The 15,260-nt window shown below is 44.0% G+C and overlaps 1 long non-coding RNA gene across 1 annotated transcript in view; it reads right to left on the reverse strand.

Moving 5' to 3' along the window:
• The window catches only part of LOC147572254 (uncharacterized), a 171,499-nt gene that overhangs the window by 90,517 nt on the left and 65,722 nt on the right, over window positions 1–15,260 (reverse strand). The window lies entirely within an intron of this gene.

Raw genomic sequence — 15,260 nt, forward strand, 5'->3', positions numbered from 1 at the left:
ATAAATCGTATTGGCGTCTACATTATGAGGACGTACAAAGGTTGGTGAGTGGAATGGGTGAGTGATTCACCCATCAAGGAGAGAGGGGCTTGCCTCGGGAGAGGCTTTTGTGGAGTGGAAGAAGTAATAAGTGCAGGGGAGTAAAGGAGAGAGTCTACAGCAGGGGCGAGTAGGAGAGGGTTGGGCGGTTGTGCATGGTAAGGACAATGTAGCCATCTGATAACTTAGGAGCAACCAAAGACACTCCACCCACCCTACTACCACTTAAGACCATCTAGGCCCCGAATTAATGGGACACCATCCACTGGTCACCTCCACTTCCAGCACCCCTGCCCTCAGCCTGTCCTCCACCCCATACAGCCCTCCACCCAACCACACCCAATGACCGGTGGCCTCCCCTTTCCCATCCTCAGGCCAGTCTACTGCTAACTGGAAATCCCTCACTGCCACTCGGCAGGGCGCTCTCCTCATTTCGAAACCCCAAACCAAAGCCTCTCTCCTACGGACCTTCTGATGAAATCGCTCCAACTACTCCCTCCCACCCCACTGCTGTGCATTCACACATCACTGCGGGGAGCTCCCCCCTGGGCGTCTTCACGCACGAAGGTGTGAGCGACGCAGCACCCAGGCGCTCAGCTCCACCTGCTCGTATCACGGCTCACTTGTACCAAGCGATGTGGTTTTCACAGACTGTGTTCTCCTTTATGTTAATTTAAAAAAAAATAGGGCTGGGGCGCCTGGGTGGCGCAGTCGGTTAAGCGTCCGACTTCAGCCAGGTCACGATCTCGCGGTCCGTGAGTTCGAGCCCCGCGTCGGGCTCTGGGCTGATGGCTCAGAGCCTGGAGCCTGTTTCCGATTCTGTGTCTCCCTCTCTCTCTGCCCCTCCCCCGTTCATGCTCTGTCTCTCTCTGTCCCAAAAATAAATAAAAACGTTGAAAAAAAAATTAAAAAAAAAAAATAGGGCTCTATCCAGATATTTCATAAAAAGCTCATTATGGTCCATTCTTACACAGATTCAAACTATGGGCTTTTGGGTGTTTTTTTTTTTTTTTTTTTTTTTAGAAATTTATGGTGAAATCCAAGAGAACCCAAAAATAAAAGTACCCTGCATTTGCCAAAAGTCAGTTTTACTAAGTGAATAAAAAGATGTTATTTCAGACGGGCTTCAAAAATGCTGCCCTATCTGTTCAACCTCCTCAGCAGATAATCTATAACTGCCAACTTAGCCACGTAAACACTAGGCAGTGGTTTTGGGAGGTCAGCTGAGTGAAGGGGATGGAACACAGACACTGCAAGAGAAAGGCTCCGTTTTGAGTCCTTTGAACGTCTTACAAGCCACATGTGAATGAATTATTTAGCCTCACTAAGCCTCAGTTTCCTCATCTATAAAACATACCCAAAGTTTCCTGTGATGAACACATGAGATACTTAAGTGTGAAAGTCCTTTGTAAACGATGAAACACAGACAATTCTTTAAAATTTCTATTAGAGTCAGAAAACAGCAAAATCATCGCCATGAACTTCCAACTGCATCTACCGAACTCAGAGTTCAAGCTCGCCCACCCAAGGCAGCCCCCGCCTCCGAGATTCAGAAGCCGCTCTTCCTCCCTCCTGCCACCCCTCTTATTTCTACGCCTGGCTTGTCTCTTTCCTCGGACACCCTGGACAATGAGGAGAGCAAGTTCGCTTCTGGATGGTCCTCCAGGCACACAGCAGGCACGAATCCGAAACAGTGCCTCGGGGAGCACCAAGAGCCGGAGAGCACGTGTCGTACTCGGTTTCCTCAGACACCTGGGTGCCACCCTTCACTTCTCAACTGGTCTCTTCTGTTCCTAAGAGCACAAAATCATAAGGCATTTGAAATGAAGACACACGTGTACTCCTTCCCAGCTGTGGATCTGTAAGGAAGTCACTGAATCTTTCCTTATCTACAACATGGGGCTATCAATGCCCGCTCCGTCCTTCCCATTAGGCTGTTGTAAGAATCAACTACACTAGAAAAAACACAGGAGAAACTGCTGTGCTAACCACCAGGAATGTGGAGAAATCTGGCATATTATCATCATTATCCCTATTATTAGCTAACACGATCCCTATGTTCTTACCTCTCCAATTTTTCCTGCCCATTTTATATTACTTCACTATTGAAAAAAAAATTTTTAGAGGGGAGCAAGGGGCAGAGGGCGCGAGAGAATCTTGAGCAGGCTCCTCGCTCAGTGCGGAGCCCGACGCAGGACTTGATCCCATGACCCTGGGATCACGACCTGAGCCGAAATCAAAAGCTGGATGCTCAACCGACGGAGCCACCCGGGCACCGTGATCTCACTTTTGATTCCTACCTTCCTCCCACATATGCTTAACTTCTAATGCTACTGTATTTCTCATTAACTGTGCAGGTCGCACACGTGCAGTCCCTTACAAAAAACAAATAAATAAATCCCCAAACTGGGCGTCACTAACTTTTGTTCGCAATTCCAGAATTTACTGCCTATTCTTCTGTGCTCTGCCAGGCACCCCGGTTCAAGGGATTTCAAAGTCTTCACCACGACCCTCAATCAGAAATGCTTGTTGTAACATAACCCAGCGTGGCTGCATACATCTACAAATGGAATCAGAAAATTCACAGACCAGTATTTACCCTTACTACTTACCACGAATTGATGTTTTTCATTCAGTCGGTTCTAATTCATTTTATTCAAATAATGTCAATGAACAGAGGTGCAGCTCCAACACATTTTGATCAAATACCCAACAGGTGAAAGCTAAAATACTCAACTGAAGTTAATGCTGAAGTCCAATACCATTAGACTATGTTTCTGGGCTACTGAAAGTAAAATCCTGCTTGAAAACGTTAACAACGCTGGAATTTTATTATTAACTATTCGGTGTTCATATTTAAATACTGGACATTTCAAAGGAGGGACGCTTACGCAGCTGCTGGGTGGCTTCGGCCGTCACACGTGTGGGATGCCAGGTGGGTATTCACTTCTCACATGAGAGACAGAGATTGGCAGAGAAGCAAAAAAAAGATCTTGAGGGAAATACCTTAGTTTTTTGTCTAACACTTTCTTCTATTCACATTCTTCATTAGATATGGATTAAAAATAGTTTATCTTCCATATATGATTTTGGAGGCAAAATTAAAATCATACTGCAAATTCAGGACTTAAATAGAATTAAAAAAGCTAAAAATACTGTGCTTCACTGTTGTTTTATTTAAAAGTATAAGGTTCATGAGGAGAGGCGGTAAGATGGCGGAGGAATAGGGGGACCCTAAGCTTGCCTCCTCCCTCAAACACAACTAGATAAATATCAAACTGATGAGGGAAACAAAGGCAGGAAGAATGTAGTTTAAATTATATCTCCTTAAGACTTGCAGCCCACTGATAGTTTCCAGAGACCTGCAGTGCCTACCATCCCTCAAGAAGTTTCTGGCTGCCTTAATGCCTTGATGTTTCCATGTCATTAAAAACTAAAAGCAACCTTGTCTTGACAATAGCTAAATCCTCAGGGTCCTGTAAGACCTCGGTCTCAGCATCCAGAGATTCCTTGGAAACCGACTTTTTCTCTATGCCCTCTCCCTCCACAAACTTCAAAGTATATAATCGGGTTCACTCTTCCCAATCCCAGCGCAGCCATTTCTGCCCACGGGTCCTGTCCCCCTGCTATGATAAGACCACCTTTTGGCCCCCAAAATGCCTCAAGGATTCTCTCTTAGCCGTTTCCTCACAAACCCCACTTTAAATTTCATCAGAATCAGGGGCGCCTGGGTGGCTCAGTCGGTTGGGCGGCCGACTCCGGCTCAGGTCATGATCTCGCGGCTCGTGGGTTCGAGCCCCGCGTCGGGCTCTGGGCTGACAGCTGGGAGCCCGGAGCCTGCTTCAGATTCTGTGTCTCCTCCTCTCTCTGCCCCTCCCCTGCTCATGCTCTGTCTCTCTCTGTCTCAAAAATAAATGAACGTTAAAAAAATAAATAAATAAATTTCATCAGAATCATTCTGAACGCCTAAGGAATCAACGTGAGGACAGAACAAAACTGTACGCCTAGAAGTGGAAAAGTGACCATCTCGTGGAAGGCAGGAGGTGCAGAGAGTTGATCTGGGGGGAGATACGCACTGTGGGCGCTGCAGGGCGGGGGGTGGGGGGGATGCCCTGCTTACAGAGACCACCACAAGTTACTATCCCCAGCAGAACATAAACTCTCAGGTTTCAGAAGTCCATCGTCGCCGGGGTCATACCTGGCTTGGCAAGGGTGCTGCCGTGGGGAAGGTGGGTGGTGACCTGGGAGTGGGCAGGTGGTCTGAGGATCCCCTGGGTCACGTGGGGAGAAACAGTTGCCCTGTTCGGAGTGCACTGGGGCGCGGTGGCAAGCCCTCCCCGGGGACAAAAGTGGCAGCGCGGACGGGCTGCACCGTTCTCAAGCATAGGAAGGGGCATGCTGGCGGATTGCAGGCAGCCATGGTGCCAGCTTTCGGCTGAGTTTTACCGTAAACTCTGAACTGCTTCACGGTCACACGACCACTTTCCTGGGACAGACCGGCGAACAGAAAAGCACAGTGAGACCCTCCCTCCAGAGTATCAGTGCAGGTCCGTGTGCCACAAGTCCCTTAAACTTGGGAGTTTTGAGACCTTGCCATGTGCCTGAGATAAAAGACGGTGCCACCCGGCAGGAAAAGAGCATGGACGCAGGCGGGGTGAAGGCAGGGATCCGACAGAAGCCGCGGACACAAGAGGGGTGAGTCTTTCCCATCCGTGAGGGCTTCCTAAAGAGTGGCAGGCACAGACCCTTCAGGGATAAGAGAGTGGGGAAATGCCATTTTGCCCTCCTCCAACCCATCAGCACTGACCAACCTCAGTGAGTAAAACAGCACCACCAAGTGGAGACCGGAGCCATTTACACCAAGCTCCACACCCCTGTGCCCTGCAGGTGCATCTGTACGAGAGCAACACCACCTTAGAATCGGCACAACAGCCCCCTCCCCCAGAAGACCGGCACAAACCCGTCTCATGCACCAGGTCGACTGATCGTAGAGTGCTGCAAAGCTTCCGCTCTAGGGGAAATAGGATCTAGCTTCCTTTTTATTTTTAATTTTATTTTTTATTCTTTTTAAAAAATTCATATATATATATTTGGATCTAGCTTTTAATAAGCAGACCAAAACACACCTCTGACCTAGTGGTTTTTGTCTTATTATCTTTTTTTTTCTGGACAAAATGAGAAGATGGAGGCATTCACCCCTCAAGAAGAACAGGATGAAGTAACAGCCAGGGATTAAGCCAATACGGACATAACTAAGGTGTGTGAACTAGAATTTAAAACAATGATTATAAGGATACTAGCAGGGCTTGGAAAAAAAAGCACAGAGGACACTAGAGAATCCCTTATGGCAGAGATAAAAGAACTAAAATCTAGTCAGGCCAAAAATAAACACGTGATAGCTGAGATGCAAACCTCACCACAGCAATGAGAGTGGATGAAGCAGAAGAACAAATTAGTGACACTGAAGGTAAAATTATGGAAAATAATGAAGCCAAAAAGAAGAGGGAAACAAAGATAGCGGATCACGATGACAGACTTAGGGAACTCAGTAACTCCTTAATGCATAATAACATGTGTATTAGAGGAGTCCCAGAAGATGGAGAGAGATTGAAAAAGGGGAAGAAGGTTGATCTGAGCAAATTATAGCTCAAAACTCCCCTAATCTGGGGAAGGACACAGACATTGAGATCCAAGAAGTACAGAGAACTCTCATTAAATTCAACAAAAGCTGGTCATCACCAAGACATATCACAGTCAGATTCACAAAATACCAGACAAGGAAAAAATCCTGAGAGAAGCAAGGGGGAAAAAGTCCTTAACCAACAAGGAAGACAGATCAGGTTCATAGCAGATCTGTCCACAGAAACTTGGCAGATCAGAAAGGAGTGGCAGGATATATTCAACATACTGAATGGCAAAATATGCAGCCAATAATTCTTCATCCAGAAAGGCTGTCATTTAGGATAGAAGGATAAAGAGTTTCCTAAACAAAAACTGAAGGAGTCCGTGACCACTAAATCAGCCTTATAAGAAATATTAAAGGGGATTATTTGGGGGGAAAAAGAGCAAAAGCAACAAAGATGAGAAAGGAACAGAGAACGTCAACAGAAACGCCAACTTTGCAGGTAACACATTGGCACTAAATTCATCTTTCAATAGTTACTTGGAACGTAAATGGACTAAATGCTCCAATCAAAAGACAGGAAGTATCAGAATGGATAAAAAAAAACAAGACCCAGCTATATGTAGCCTACAAGAGACTCATTTTAGACCTAAAGACACCTGCAGACCAAAAGTGAGGAGATGGAGAACCATCTGCCATGATAATACAAGTCAAAAGAAAGCCTGAGTAGCCATACTTATTATATCAGACAAACTAGATTTTATTTTATTTTTTTTTAATTTTTTTTTTCAACGTTTATTTATTTTTGGGACAGAGAGAGACAGAGCGTGAACGGGGGAGGGGCAGAGAGAGAGGGAGACACCGAATCGGAAACAGGCTCCAGGCTCCAAGCCATCCGCCCAGAGCCCGACGCGGGGCTTGAACTCCCGGACCGCGAGATAGTGACCTGGCTGAAGTCGGACGCTTAACTGACTGCGCCACCCAGGCGCCCCGACAAACTAGATTTTTTTTTTTTTAATTTTTTTTTTCAACGTTTATTTATTTTTGGGACAGAGAGAGACAGAGCATGAACGGGGGAGGGGCAGAGAGAGAGAGAGACACAGAATCGGAAACAGGCTCCAGGCTCTGAGCCATCAGCCCAGAACCTGACGCGGGGCTCGAACTCACGGACTGCGAGATCGTGACCTGGCTGAAGTCGGACGCTTAACCGACTGCGCCACCCAGGCGCCCCTAACAAACTAGATTTTAAACCAAAGACTGTAACAAGATATGAAGAAGGGTATTATATCATAATTAAGGGGTCTATCCATCAAGAAGATCAAACAATTGTAAATATTTATGCCCCCAACTTAAAGACACCCAAGTATATAAATCAATTAATCACAACCTTAAAGAAACTCATGAATAAGAAAACAATAATAGTAGGGGACTTTAACACCCCATTCACAACAATGGAGAGATCATCTAAGCAGAAAATCAACAAGGAAACAAAGGCTTTGAATGACCCTCTGGACCAGATGGAATTAAAAGATATTCAGAACATTTCATCCTAAAGCAGAATACACATTCTCCTTGAGTACACATGGAACTTTCTCCAGAATAGATCACATACTGGGACACAAATCAGCCCTCAACAAGTACAAAAAGATCCAGATCCTACCATGCACGTTTTTAGACCAAAATGCTATGAAGCTTGAAATCAACCACAAGAAAAAATTTGGAAATATCACGAATACTTGGAGATTAAAGAACATCCTAATAAAGAATGAATGGGTTAACCAATAATAAGGAGGAAATTAAAAAGCACATGAAACCAATGAGAATGAAAACACGACAGTCCCAAACCTCTGGGATACAGCAAAGGTGGTCATAAGAGGGAAAACTATAGCAACCCAGGCCTTCCTAAAGAAGGAAGGAATTCCCAGATGCACAACCTAACCTTACATCTAAAGGAGCTGGAAAAAGAAGAGCAAATACAGCCCCAAACAGAAAATAATGATTAAAACAGAAATCCATGACATAGAAATAAAAAAGACAGCAGAACAGATCAAAGAAACCAGGCATGGAAACAAGAGCAAACATGAACTATTGGGACCTCATCAAGATGAAAAACTTCTGCACCGTGAAGGAGACAATAAACAAAAAGGCAGCCTACTGAACGGAAGAAGGCATCTGCAAACGACATAGCAGATAAAGGGTTAGTATGCAAAGTCTATAAAGAACTTATCAAACACAACAGCCAAAAACACAAATAATCCGGTGAAGAAATGGGCAGAAGACGGGAATAGACATCTTTCCGAGGAAAACATCCAGATGGCCAAAGACACGCGAAAAGATGCTCCACACCACTCATCTTCAGGGAAATACAAATCAAAACCGCAATGAACTACCACATACCACCTGTCAGAATGGCTAAAATTAGTAACACAAGAAACAACAGGTGTTGGTGAGCACGCAGAGAAAGGCGAACCCTCTTGCACTGTTGGTGGGAATGCAAACTGGTTGTAGCCACTCTAGAGAACAGTATAGAGTTTCCTCAGAAAGTTAAAAACAGAACTACCCTATGACCCAGCAGTTTCACTACCAGGTATTGACACAAGAACCCCAATGTTTATAGCAGCATTGTCAACAACAGCTGAACTATGGAGAGAGCCCAAATGTCCATCAACCGGTTAATGAAGAAGATGTGATATATGTAGATGGAATATTACTGACCCATGAAAAAGAATGAATCTTTCCATTTACAATGACATGGATGGAACCAGAGCGTATCTTGCTAAGCGAAATAAGTCGGAGAAAGACAAATGCCATATGATTTCACTCATGTGTGGAATTTACAAAACAAAACAGATGAAATAGGGGAAGGGAAAAAAAAGAGAGGGAAGCCAACCACAAGAGACTCTTAACGATAGAGAAAAAACTGAGGGTCGACAGAGGGAGGTGGGTGGGAGATGGGCTAGATGGGTGATGGGTATTACGGAGGGCATTTGTTGTGATGAGCACTGGGTGTTGTATGTAAGTGATGAATCACTGAATTCTATTCCTGGAACCAATATGACACTATACGTTAACTAACTAGGATTTAAATAAAAATTTGGGGAAAAAAATCTATTACTAAAAAAATAAATAAAATGAAAGTATAAATACAGGACACCAGACAATTTTACAAAGATTAGAACTGTGGTATCTAATTTCCATTATTCTGCTTTGTATATTCAAATTTATAAGTATGCATTGGCTTTACAGGATATGACATTCTTTCTAAAACTGAAACCCAACACACTCTTAATATTTATGAAACGGGGACTTATTTTCCTATTTAAAACTCTTAAATTTGCCCCCGAAATTAATAGCTCTCAGTCATCAACTGTTCTTGCATTTTACGTTTGCAGTAATAAACATAACATATACCTCTACTGAATTTTACCGTGCAAAGCTATTTTGGGCTAAGTCACAGAATGATTAACTGTATTTCGAAATGTGTATCTGAATATTTGTCAAAAACCCAACGGCTTGCTTTATGCAGGTTCTGATGCTGTCAGCCTGGTTGGAGACAATAATGCATGCTATCGTGGATCGCTGTTCAACTACGAACTCAGGGTCGCCCCCCAAAATGGCATACGAGATTTTCAGCCATCGACTTTGCAAAGACTAAAGAGCAAAGTGCAACGAAACAGCAGATTCTAGTAAAGACCCAAAGCAACGTCAGGCTGCCATGTGCTCCTGGGGCGGCCTCTAAAGTTAGGGAAACCCAGGGACACCTGGGTTCCATAAGGGGGCGTTACATGTGTGAGCCCCACCACACTGGCCAGGATGGTAGGCAAATCATCTGAGAAGGATGCCACCCATTTTTGTCTTCTTTTCTGGTCAAACAGTGGCATGTTAGTGGGCATTCTTCTGTTTCTAAAAGCAATACTCACTCGCTGAAAAAACTTCAGAAAATGGTAAAGAGGAAAATGGAACCCGTGTTTCTCTGATGTTCACTGTAGCACAGTGAGCGCAGCGAGCATTTCTCTCTTGCGCACTCTCCAGCCGCACCCCTACCAAACCCTGGAAGGGACAACAATTCTAAAGCAGGAGCATTCAGCCAGACGATGAAAATGGATGAAATGGAGTTTTTAGTGGACTACAAACTATGCGGCATGACCTAGAGACTCAGAACAAGTGTGATTCAACCGAGAAGGCCCCTTGGAGGCCACGGGCGTTGGAAGGTCAGCCCAGTCAAGAAAGTACCAGAGGTGGAAGACAATAACAGTGGGAAATGCTGGGAGTGGGAGAAGGAAACAGGGGGGTCGTGGCCCAGAAAGGGCAGCCCTCCCTGTCGTGGTAACATTTTTTTTAATAAAAGAATTATAAGAAAATTACACTCCCCTCTCTTGTTCCATGGGAAGCTCCACACACTGGCTAAGACTAGTCACAATTTAGAACAAAGTTTTAGGAATTCTGCTAAACAGCACTGAAACACAGAGTTCACATACGTATTAGTTTGTGGCTTTGCCCTAAAGCCCTACTCAATTTCAGTTCAGAACAGGCTCGCCTCTTTAGCCATAGAAACAGCCAGATGACAGCAAGAGTGTGCGGCAAATTATGGAATCTGGAACGCAGATTAATACATTGTTACTGTCTTCGGTGTGACTTAGCACATAGACCGCAGAAGGTGCCTGATGCAGAGCAAACAACAGAAACGCCGATTTCTCACCCAGAATGCCGGAAGGCAGAAGCGTTCAGGAAAGGGAGGCAGCAAGCCTTTCTGAACCTCAGAGTGTGTGATTAGTTTAGTAAAACACCTCTGAAAATGTTTAAGAAATGCTATGCAGCCAGAACCTCTCCTCCGCCTGTGCAGAAGGCTGGAGGGTGACTTTCTGGGGACATTTACAGAGATGAGGTGTGTGTGTGTGGGGGGGGGGGGGTGCCATAGCAATTTTTTAAAAAGTAAGGAAGAGGCAAACCTTATAGGATACTGACGAAAAAGGCTTACAAGCTCCCAATCAGGAAACTGAAGGATATTCCCTGGGCAACTTAGCATTTCATGAACAAAGACCAAAAGATATGGAAAGTTCGGTGTCATCCTATGTTGAAAAAGTAAGCTTAGCGTAAGAATCCAAAGAAAGCATCTTTACCACATCACCCAGCTTTATCACCCTCATAAGGAAAGCCCACCACTCAAGATATCCCAGCCCTTCATACACACACACACACACACACATACACACACACACACACACACACACACACACACACACACACACACACTTTCCAAACAGATAGTCATTAGTGAACTAGTCATATTACAAATGGACTGACAAGGATCCCCAAGCCTTTGGGAATAACATGAAAACAGACATCGCCTGACAAACAGGTAACAAAAGAACATGGGAGAATCAGATACGGCCCAGAGAGCAGATTAAAGTCTTTCCAAAGACACATATTCAACGTTTTCAGAAGGACGTGACAAGATGCCGTACTGGTGAAATAAAAGTGCTGCTGTATAAAAGGCATGTTCTGAGAAGCAGAAAGAGCTTTGACAAATTAAAAATACATTACCTGAAATAAAAAATTAAACGGCAGAGTTGGGGGAGAAATTTGAGGAAATGTCTTGAATACCAGAACCAGATGGCAAATAGGAGAAAAATCAGGGGCCAACATATGAATATCGATGATAAAAGATGTTGAATAGTTGACTAGACAGACTTCAAACATAAGTAGAAAGGGTTAAATTTTCAAAGCCATAGTAAAAAGAGAATTTCAAAAAGCAAAAGGACATGAGCTTCCGGCCCAAACGACTCCCACGATGAAAACAATCATGGCCACATGCAAAATACATCTTCACGAAGTTTCTAAAAACGATGTTAAAAAGGCGACCTTACAAACGTCAAAATAAAAAGCCAGATAGAATAATAAGCAATGGACCAAGGATCAAAACGGCCCTGGACTTTACGCTACAAAGTAGAAAACCATGAAATAGTGGCGTAAACATTTTGAGGGAAAACTAGTCCCGCTAATCTTAAAAATAGAAATCGCTGATTATTTTAGCAGCACAAGATGGGTCTATATGGGAATAAGAATGGCAGTCCGGGGCAAACAGGCTGCAGCACAACCCTACGCAAGTCTGAGAACAAAGGAGAGGCACCTTCCTTTTAAGGGGAAAGGGGGGGATTGGGGAGGGCTGTTAGCAACTGGAAGTCCATTGGAGGAAAGGGGGAGTTCCAAGTATGGTGCTTTGCACTGGCTGAGCTGTTCCCCCGGGGGATGTAGCCTCCTGGAGTAGTAGAGTGATATCCATAGGACGCAAGGTCCAGTCATGTAGGGTCAAGTCCCTCTCTTCCTGCTGGGTCTGCAGTGATGAGGAGTGCTACGGCTGACAGCACCCCTGCAGAAGCCTCCAGACTCCATTTTCAGGAGACTTCCCCTCACTAGTTGTCAGTGTCCCAGACCAGAATTCTAAATCCAGCCAATCATCAACCAAGTGCGAGAGCAAACTAACACTTTTTACAACATGCAAGAGCTCAAAATTTGCTTCTCCCCTCTTTCTCAGGAAGCCATGGAAACGAAGGTGTACACACTGAAGATGAAAAATCCAGGAGACAGTGAATCGAGAAGAGCAGAGAGGGAAGGGGACCCCCAGGTTGGAACTGAAGTGTCATATCCCTCCAATCAGCTAAGGAGCAACTGGGAAAAACTGGACAAAGGCAGAGGGCTCCTGGACAAGTGGCTCCATGAAAAGAAAAAGGGAAATTAAGAAATGACTGATATTACGGACCACAGAGAGAAAACAAAAACAAAAACAAAAACAAAAAACGTTTAGCCTTCTTGTTCAAGAGATACGTGTTTATAGCGAGTTAGGAAATGAGGGCGGAAACTGATAAAGTTGTTGAAAATAGTGTGATGGTTGATTTTATGCGTCAACTCGGATGGACCACTGTGCCCAGACATTTGGTCAGGCGGCATTCTGGATGTTTCTGCGACGGTGTTTTGAGTGGAGACTGACATTTAAATTGGTGGGCTTTCAGTAGAGAAGATTTCCTCCATGATGTGGGCGGGCCTGTTGAAGGCATGGATAGGACACAAGGCTGACCAACCATGAGCAAGAGGGAATTCAGAAGATGGCCTCACACTTGAACTGCAGGACCCGCGCTGCCATGGGCCCCCAGCCTGTTGAGCCACGTTGTGGACTTGGGATTTGCCAGCCTCCGTTATCATGTGAGCCACTTGGTAAAAGTAAGCCTTCATCACCTCTCTCCCTCACACACACGTGTACATAAAACACACACATACACACGCAACTGGTTCAGTTTTTCTGAAGACCCCAAAAACAGGTTGCCTCTAGGGAAAAGAAAAGGGTAGGGAGGGGTGGAGTAGAGAATCACTTCCTTTTGTGTGTGTGTGGGGGGGGGGGACATGTATATATATTTTAGTAATACTTGAATTTTTAAACTGTAGGTACACTATTTCCCAAACATTAAAAATGTTTTAATTGCTAGCTGAAGAGGTAGCGAGTGGAAAACTTTCAAGCCAGTATAGAGCATATAAAACAGACCATCTACTGGGCGCCTGGGTGGCGCAGTCGGTTAAGCGTCCGACTTCAGCCAGGTCACGATCTCGCGGTCCGTGAGTTCGAGCCCCGCGTCGGGCTCTGGGCTGACGGCTCAGAGCCTGGAGCCTGTTTCCGATTCTGTGTCTCCCTCTCTCTCTGCCCCTCCCCCGTTCATGCTCTGTCTCTCTCTGTCCCAAAAATAAATAAACGTTGAAAAAAAAAAATTAAAAAAACAAAAAAAAAACAAAAAAAACCCAGACCATCTAAAAACTGAGGAAAGGCGGAGAAAAGGGGGAAATAAGGAGAAACATGATACAAGGGAAACCCAAAATAAGAATAAGCCTCCTGTAATAATTACATAAATATCACGTGGACTAAAATTCATTGAGAAAAAAGGGCACTAAAAGGCAAATGGAGTTCTGATAAAAATAAAAAAAAAAAAGAACGATTTCACCAAAAATGTGTAGACGTCATCACTGGAACGGACCTAACAGCCAAGCTTCAAAATATATCAAGCAAACACTGACAAACATACAAGGAGAAACCGGCATCGTAAAGTCATTTAAGAGACATTAAACATTTTCAAAACGCTGGTAAGGCAGACAAAATGTGAGAAAATAACCAAAGTTTTCAAAAGGTGAGAAAAACCCTTGGACCCGATTTTAAATTATTTTAAGGTACCCACGATTTTTCACAAAAATCTGACCACACTGTCTGCTGCAAAGAGGTCTCCTTGAGCTTCAACACACGGCTTTCACACACCGTGCAGTACGTTTGAAAAAAAACAACCACAGAAGTTCGCTACCCACCCCTTGCTAGGCCCTTCCCACCACCATCCCTACAGCTGCAAATATAAAAATATACTTTGGAAAAAAGAAGTATGAAAGAGGAAATAAAAATGTTAAAGAAAACTATAAACCATTTGAAATTAAAAGATAAAAATGCAGACCAGCAAAATCAGAGTGGTGTATGAAGAGGTCCCGAGGTAAATCCGCTTCCTGGAAAAACCTAAAACGGAGTGTCTAATTCAAGAATGCAGAAAAAGAAAGCGAATACAAGGGAAAAAAATGTTCAAGTAACATTACATTGGTAACATATGAATTAATGGCAAAGACAGAGACAAATTAAATAATTAGATGGGCCTTAAAGATTGAAGTAAAAATAGCAATAAAAAGGAGGCCTTGAAGATATTAAAATTTTGGTAGTTACCCCTGAGAGCAGATGAGGGAAGGATCACCCAAATAAAGTCACAAACGAAATAAGGACCTAACTAGGGATGCAAATACAGCTGTGAAAATGATAACAGCACAAGAAGCTTTAGACTAATTTGAACACCCGGACCAAACGTACAATTCTAATAAAAATACTAATTTGTAGGGGCGCCTGGGTGGCGCAGTCGGTTAAGCGTCCGACTTCAGCTCAGGTCACGATCTCGCGGTCCGTGAGTTCGAGCCCCGCGTCGGGCTCTGGGGCTGATGGCTCAGAGCCTGGAGCCTGCTTCAGATTCTGTGTCTCCCTCTCTCTCTGCCCCTCCCCCCATTTATGCTCTGTCTCTCTCTCTCTCAAAAATAAATAAACTTAAAAAAAAAAATTAAGAGCAGACATGCAGATTCTTTCAGGTTTTATAAAAACAGGAGAATGTCCTCAGCTCAAATCATGAGGCCACTAGCCTCAAAAGCTTTGTATCAAACCAGAAACAGGCAGTTAAAAATACAAAATTAAACACTAATGTCACCTACAGATGAGAATAAATAAAATTTTTAAAAAAGCATCCATAGTTACAACAAAACAAAACAGCATCGTTGTCCAAGCTGGGTTTAAACAAGGAATGCAAGGGTGAGTCCACAGTAAAAGAATCAAAATGTATTATTTCAAAGGATGAGAAACATAAAACGTCAGATGTAAATCCAACATCCGGTTTATCATAAACATTCTTATCGAGCTAAGACTAAAAAGAAATTTCCTTTACTTATGCGCAGTTATCAGAAGTCCACAAACGTCATTTCATGACTGCGTTTGAACATTCCAGCAAAAGTCAGAAAACCCCAAAACTACACACGTATC

This window comes from Puma concolor, chromosome E4 (genome assembly GCF_028749965.1).
Source record: "Puma concolor isolate L17-30 chromosome E4, mPumCon1.1.hap2, whole genome shotgun sequence".
Taxonomy (NCBI): domain Eukaryota; kingdom Metazoa; phylum Chordata; class Mammalia; order Carnivora; family Felidae; genus Puma; species Puma concolor.